Here is an 8,277-nt window from a genome sequence, read left to right as displayed (position 1 = left end):
TACTCATTCATCACTACTCACAACTGTATATAGTTATCTACCAGATTACCTCCAGTAAAACCAGTTCTAAATACAAGCTGCCTCTGTCATCTCTGGGGAAATATCTACATATAGTCGGTCGGCTCCTCGCATTTTTTTTTTTAGATTGTCACCACCATTGAACTGAACTTACTCTACTGTTTGATCTGATTTAACCCCTTTCTGACATTAGACGTACTATCCCGTCGAGGTGGGGTGGGCCCGTATGACCACCGACGGGATAGTACGTCATACGCGATCGGCCGCGCTCACGGGGGGAGCGCGGCTGATCGCGGCCGGGTGTCAGCTGCCTATCGCAGCTGACATCCGGCACTATGTGCCAGGAGCGGTCACGGACCGCTCCCGGCACATTAACCCCCGGCACAGCGCGATCAAACATGATCGCGATGTGCCGGCGGTACAGGGAAGCATCGCGCAGGGAGGGGGCTCCCTGCGAGCTTCCCTGAGCCCCACGCAGCTACCTCCCTCCCTGTAGCAGGCCCAGATCCAAGATGGCCGCGGCATCTGGGTCCTGCAGGGAGGGAGGTGGCTTCACAGAGCCTGCTGAGAGCAGGCACTGTGAAGCCTGCAGTGCTCTGAGACAGATCGGTGATCTGACAGAGTGCTGTGCAAACTGTCAGATCACCGATCTGTGATGTCCCCCCCGGGACAAAGTAAAAAAGTAAAAAAAAATTTTTCCAAATGTGTAAAAAAAAATATTCCTGAATAATGAAAAAAATATATATATTATTCCCATAAATACATTTATCTAAATAAAAAAACAATAAAAGTACACATATTTAGTATCGCCGCGTCCGTAACGACCCCACCTATAAAACTGGCCCACTAGTTAACCCCTTCAGTAAACACCGTAAGAAAAAAAAAAAAAAGAGGCAAAAAACAACACTTTATTATCATACCGCCGAAAAAAAAGTGGAATAACACGCGATCAAAAAGACAGATATAAATAACCATGGTACCGCTGAAAGCGACATCTTGTCCCGCAAAAAAAGAGCCGCCATACAGCATCATCAGCAAAAAAATAAAAAAGTTATAGTCCTGAGAATAAAGCGATGCAAAAATAATTATTTTTTCTATAAAATAGTTTTTATCGTATAAAAGCGCCAAAACATAAAAAAAAAAAGATATAAATGAGGTATCGCTGTAATTGTACTGACCCGAAGAATAAAACTGCTTTATCAATTTTACCAAACGCGGAACGGTATAAATGCCATTAGGGTTAGGGCTAGGGTTAGGGTTAAGGCTACAGTTAGGGTTGGGGCTAAAGTTACGGTTAGGGTTTAGATTACATTTACAGTTGGGATTAGGGTTGGGATTAGGGTTAGGGGTGTGTCAGGGTTAGGGGTGTGGTTAGGGTTACCGTTGGGATTAGGGTTAGGGGTGTTGTTGAATTAGGGTTTCAGGTAGAATTGGGGAGTTTCCATTGTTTAGGCACATCAGGGGCTCTCCAAACGCGACATGGCGTCCGATCTCAATTCCAGCCAATTCTGCGTTGAAAAAGTAAAACAGTGCTTCTTCCCTTCCGAGCTCTCCCGTGTGCCCAAACAGGGGTTTACCCAAACATATGGGGTATCAGCGAACTCAGGACAAATAGGACAACAACTTTTGGGGTCCAATTTCTGCTGTTACCCTTGGGAAAATACAAAACTGGGGGCTAAAAAATAATTTTTGTGGGAAAAAAAAGATTTTTTATTTTCACGGCTCTGCGTTACAAACTGTAGTGAAACACTTGGGGGTTCAAAGCTCTCACAACACATCTAGATGAGTTCCTTAGGGGGTCTACTTTCCAAAATGGTGTCACTTGTGGGGGGTTTCTACTGTTTAGGTACATTAGGGGCTCTGCAAACGCAATGTGACGCCTGCAGACCATTCCATCTAAGTCTGCATTCCAAATGGAGCTCCTTCCCTTCCGAGCCCTCCCATGCGCCCAAACAGTGGTTTCCCCCACATATGGGGTATCAGCGCACTCATGACAAATTGGACAACAAATTTTGGGGTCCAATTTCTCCTGTTACCCTCGGGAAAATACAAAACTGGGGGTTAAAAAATAATTTTTGTGGGAAAAATTTTTTGTTTTATTTTTACAGCTCTGCATTATAAACTTCTGTGAAGCCCTTGGTGGGTCAAAGCGCTCACCACACATCTAGATAAGTTCCTTAGGGCGTCTACTTTCCAAAATGGTGTCACTTGTGGGGGGTTTCTACTTTTTAGGTACATTAGGGGCTCTCCAAACGCAACATGGCGTCTCATCTCAATTCCTGTCAATTTTGCATTGAAAAGTCAAATGGCGCGCCTTCCCTTCCGAGCTCTCCCATGCACCCAAACAGTGGTTTACCCCCACATATGGGGTATCTGTGTACTCAGGACAAATTGTACAACAACTTTTGGGGTCCATTTTCTCTTGTCACCCTTGGTAAAATAAAACAAATTGGAGCTGAAGTAAATTTTTTGTGAAAAAAAGTTAAATGTTCATTTTTATTTAAACATTCCAAAAATTCATGTGAAGCACCAGAAGGGTTAATAAACTTCTTGAATATGGTTTTGAGCACCTTGAGGGGTGCAGTTTTTAGAATGGTGTCACACTTGGGTATTTTCTATCATATAGACCTCTCAAAATGACTTCAAATGAGATGTGGTCACAAAAAAAAAAGGGTGTTGTAAAAATGAGAAATTGCTGGTCAACTTTTAACCCTTGTAACTCCCTAACAAAAAAAAATTTTGGTTCCAAAATTGTGCTGATGTAAAGTAGACATGTGGGAAATGTTACTTATTAAGTATTTTGTCTGACATATCTCTGTGATTTAATTGCATACAAATTCAAAGTTGGAAAATTGCGAAATTTTCATAATTTTCGCCAAATTTCCGTTTTTTTCACAAATAAACACAGGTAATATCAAAGAATTTTTACCACTATCATGAAGTACAATATGTCACAAGAAAACAATGTCAGAATCACTGGGATCCGTTGAAGCGTTCCAGAGTTATAACCTCATAAAGGCAGTAAATAGTAATAACGGTCCTAGGAGCGCTGGAAATGAGACCAAAACAAGGATTTTAGTGTTGAACCACAACGCGTTTCAACGGTTAAACCGTCTTCATCAGGTGGAAGTTCTTGTTTTGGTCTCATTTCCAGCGCTCCTAGGACTGTTATTACTATTTACTGCATTTTGTATCCTCCTAGAAGGTTAACGGCTGGAGCTGCGGTGGACCTTTTGCTTTCAATTGTAACTGTGACCCTCACAGCGCTCCCTAGTGACCGCTTTCTTTTCCCTTGAATTTCATAACCTCATAAAGGGACAGTGGTCAGAATTGTAAAAATTGGCCCGGTCCATAACGTGCAAACCACCCTTGGGGGTAAAGGCGTTAAAGGAGAAAAATGTCCCAACAGCGTATCAATCATCCGAACAGAGTCTGCTATGTGTGTGGTTCTTTTACACCAAAAGGCCAAGTATGTTCAATCACTCATGATATTAAAAAGATGTACTTTAAGTGTCCGCTGGGTGATCAAGACCAAAGCTGGACCCCTCATGTGATATGCTCAAGTTGTTCACATGGTCTTCGTGATTGGTTGAATATTAGGAAAGTGGCTATGACATTTGCTGTTCCCATGATTTGGAGAACCCAAAAATCATAGTGATGACTGCTACTTTTGTTTTGTTAAACTGAAGGGCTTTTCTACAAAGAACATTAATTACCCTGAACTTGAATCTGTGATTAGGCCAGTTCCTGTACCACCGTTGTCTGAATTGGATGAATATGAAGTAGAATATGAAGATTATGGAGCTGAAGCTACTGGCGAAGACATGGAGACCTCAAGTCAAGATAAGTATATACCTGATGGAGCAGCCAGAACGCTTTACTCAACATGAATTAAATGAACTTATCGGAGACCTTTCATTGTCAAAAAATAAAGCTAAACTTTTTGCATCTAGGTTGAAACAGAAGAATCTTCTTCATGATGATGATGTCAAAGTGTGTTATTACCGAAAAAGAAGTAACACTAACACAATTTTTCAGTTGATGGAACAATGGTGTACTGTAACAATGTGAATGGCCTCTTTGAAGACCTGAATCAGGAGTATTTTGTTGCAGATTGGCGATTGTTTATTGACTCATCCCAGAGAAGCTTGAAAGCAGTGGTGCTTCACAATGGAAACAGGAAACCATCAATCCCTATTGCTCACTCATGTCATCTAAAGGAAAGTTATGAAAATCTGTCAGTTGTTTTGGATGCTATAAAATATAAGCATCATCAATGGAATATCTGTGGAGATTTGAAAGCGATTGGTCTGCTAATGGGAATGCAAGGAGGTTTCACAAAATATTGTTGCTTCTTGTGTTTATGGGACAGTAGAAATACAGTAGAGCATTATGGCAGTCATGATTGGGGAGAGAGAAACATCTATGCTCCAGGTAGAGACAATGTTCAGCATAATCCTTTAGTTGCTCCAGCAAAAATTTTTCTTCCTCCACTACATATGAAGTTGGGATTGATTAAAAACTTTGTGAAAGCCTTGGCAAAAGACAAATTCACAAGGGTTTCAGTACATTTCACAGAAATTCTCCAGCATTTCACCAGCAAATCTGAAGGGAGGGGTGTTTGTTGGTCCTCAGATCAGAGAACTTATGAGAGATGATGAGTTTGAAGGAACTCTAAATGATAAGGAATGGAGATCTTGGAAAAGCTTCAAGTGGATTTGTGAAAACTTCTTAGGAATAAAAAACAAACTCCAGAATATGTTGCAGGTGTCGAGGAACTGCTAAATGCATACCTGTGTCTTGGATGTCGCATGTCTCTGAAAATGCACTTTTTGCATTCACATTTAGATTTATTCCCTCAAAATCTTGGGGATGTAAGCGATGAACAAGGCGAGCGGTTTCACCAGGACATTAAAGTAATGGAACACTGCTACCAGGGTTTTTGGAATGACTCAATGATGGCAGATTACTGTTGGATGTTATATAGGGACAACCCTGAAAAATTGTATCAACCACAGTCTAATGTCAAGCACTTTTAATTTCTGCTCATATTTTGGTTTCTATTTTGCATGTGAAATTATTTTGGTTCAATAAAACAGGATTTTTGGTTGCTTACCGTAAAATCTGTTTCTTGAAGCCTCCATTGGGGGACACAGGAACCATGGGTGTATGCTGCTGCCACTAGGAGGCTGACACTATGCAAATAACAAAATTAGCTCCTCCTCTGCAGTGTACACCCCACCGACTGGCATTAAACTCTTCAGTTAGTGAGAAAGCAGTAGGAGAAAGAACAAGGTTGAAAAACCATAACCACAAACTTGAGAACTGTAAACGTGAGAACAGTCAGAGAACATATAACAAAAACATTGGGAGGGTGCTGTGTCCCCCAATGGAGGCTTCAAGAAACAGATTTTACGGTAAGCAACCAAAAATCCTGTTTTCTTTATCGCCTCTCATTGGGGGACACAGGAACCATGGGACGTCCCAAAGCAGTCCCAAGGGCGGGAAAAACAGACTTCCATCAGGTCAGAGGACTCACCACTGCCGCCTGCAGGATCCTTCTGCCTAGGCTGGCGTCCGCCGATGCGTAGGTATGGACCTTGTAAAATTTGGCGAACGTGTGGATGGAAGACCAAGTTGCCGCTTTGCACAGCTGTAGGGCGGAAGCCCTGTGGTGCACCGCCCAGGAGGCGCCGACTGCCCGGGTAGAGTGAGCCTTAATCCCAGGAGGGGGCACTCTGTTCTTGACCCGGTAAGCCTCCAAGATTGCCATTCTGATCCATCGAGCAATAGTCGCTTTAGAAGCCGGCTGGCCTCTGCGCGTGCCATCAGGAATGACGAAAAAGGAATCCGTCTTCCGGAAAGTGGACGTTCTGTCCAGATAGATCCTCACAGCCCTGACTAGATCCAGCTTGTTCAATGATCGCTCCAGAGGATGAGTCGGAGCTGGACAAAAGGAAGGTAGAACGATGTCCTCGTTGAGGTGGAAGGTGGAAACCACCTTAGGAAGAAAAGAAGGTGGGGGCCGGAAGACCACCTTGTCCTGGTGAATGACCAAAAACGGAGGACGGCAAGACAGGGCCGCCAGCTCGGAAACGCGGCGAATGGACGTGATGGCCACAAGAAAGGCTACCTTCCATGATAAAACTGATAGAGGAATCTCCCTAAGAGGTTCAAAGGGAGAAACCTTCAGAACGTCCAGTACCAGGTTTAGGTCCCATGCCTCCACAGGGGCCCTGTACGGCGGGACGGCGTGGGCTACCCCCTGAAAGAAGGTCTTAACCTGTGGCCGAGAGGCCAAGGTCTTCTGAAAGAGGATGGAAAGCGCAGAGACCTGACCCTTCAGAGAACTAAGAGCCAGGCCCGAATCCAGTCCTGCCTGAAGGAAGGCCAAAAGAGAAGGCAGGGAAAAAACCATAGGCGGAAGGCGGTTGGACTCGCACCACCGGAAGTAGGCCTTCCAGGTGCGGTAGTAGATCCTGGAAGACGAAGGCTTCCGAGCCTGAATCATGGTGTGAATCACCCGGTCCAAAAGGCCAGACGCTCTCAGAACCGCGGTCTCAACAGCCACGCCGTTAAACTGAGCGACCGAGAATTCGGGTGGCAGATCGGACCCTGGGACAGCAGATCGGGCCTGTCTGGAAGGCGCCAGGGAGCGTCCGCGAGAAGGTTGACGAGCTCCGCGAACCAAGCTCTCCTGGGCCAATCCGGGGCGATCAGGATGACCGGCACCCCTTCCGCTTTGATCTTCTTCAACAGTTTGGGAAGTAATGGAAGGGGTGGGAACAGGTAGGGCAGCTCGAACTGTGACCAATGAATGGCCAGAGCATCGACGCCCACTGCGAGAGGATCGCGGGACCTGGAGACGAACTGCGGAACCTTCCTGTTGACTCGGGACGCCGTGAGATCCACATCCGGAGTTCCCCATCGAAGACAAATCTGATGGAAGACCTCCGGATGTAAGGACCATTCCCCTGCCGCGAGGCCCTCGCGGTTGAAAAAGTCGGCGGCCCAGTTTTCCACGCCGGGGATATGCACCGCGGATATCACCGGAACCGTTGCCTCTGCCCAAAGGAGGATCTTGGATACCTCGGCAAGGGCCAAGGAGCTCCGAGTCCCCCCCCTGATGGTTGACATATGCCACAGCCGTGGCGTTGTCCGTCTGGATCCGGACTGGAAGGCCCCTGAGAATCCTTTCCCAGTGGCGGAGGGACAGGAAGATGGCCCGAATTTCGAGGACGTTGATCGGCAGAGATGACTCCTGCAGCGTCCAGCGGCCCTGGACCGTCAGGTGGCGAAAAACCGCACCCCAGCCGAGCAGGCTGGCGTCCGTTGTCACCACCTGCCAGTGAACTGGAAGGAAGGACCTGCCCTGGGAGATGAGAGGTGACGTCAGCCACCAGTTGAGAGACCGCCTGACCCGAAAGGAGAGTTTGATCGGTCGATCCAGGGAGAAGACCGACCTGTCCCACTGAGACAGAATGGCTTGCTGAAGGGGTCGCGAATGGAATTGGGCGAAGGGAATCGCTTCCAATGTAGCTACCATCCTCCCCAGAACCTTCATGGCCGAACGGAGGGAGGGAGGTCGAGGACCCTGGAGCAAGCGTATGTCCCGACAGAGAGTGGATCTCTTGTCTGTGGGAAGGAAGACTCTGCTCTGACGAGTATCGAAAAGCATGCCCAGAAAGATGATGCGCTGAGAAGGAATAAGGCAGGACTTCTTCCGGTTTACCAGCCACCCGAAACGGGCTAAGGTGTCGAGAACAATGGACAGGCTTTCGTGGGCCTGAGCGAAGGACGGAGCCTTGATGAGGATGTCGTCGAGATATGGAAATAGGACCAGGCCTCTGACTCTCAAGATGGCCATCAGCGCCGCCATGATTTTCGTGAACACTCTTGGCGCGGTTGCGAGACCGAACGGCAGGGCGACGAACTGAAAATGATCTCGTTGCACTGCAAAGCGCAGGAAACGGTGATGTCCGGGAAATATCGGGACATGGAGGTAGGCGTCCTGGATATCTATTGAGCATAGAAACTCCTGAGCCTCCATGGAAGCAATTACTGAACGAAGGGATTCCATCCTGAAGTGTCTCAGGCGAACTCTCCTGTTCAGCAATTTGAGGTCCAGAATGGGGCGAACTTTGCCGTCTTTTTTCGGTACCACAAAAAGATTCGAGTAGAAACCCGTGAAGCGTTCCTTTTCTGGGACAGGAACGATTACCCCGGATTTGAGCAGAGAAGCGATGGCTGAGAAGAAGC

Source organism: Ranitomeya imitator, chromosome 6 (genome assembly GCF_032444005.1).
Source record: "Ranitomeya imitator isolate aRanImi1 chromosome 6, aRanImi1.pri, whole genome shotgun sequence".
In the NCBI taxonomy this organism is placed as follows: Eukaryota; Metazoa; Chordata; class Amphibia; order Anura; family Dendrobatidae; genus Ranitomeya; species Ranitomeya imitator.
Note: the sequence above shows the minus strand (reverse complement) of the source record.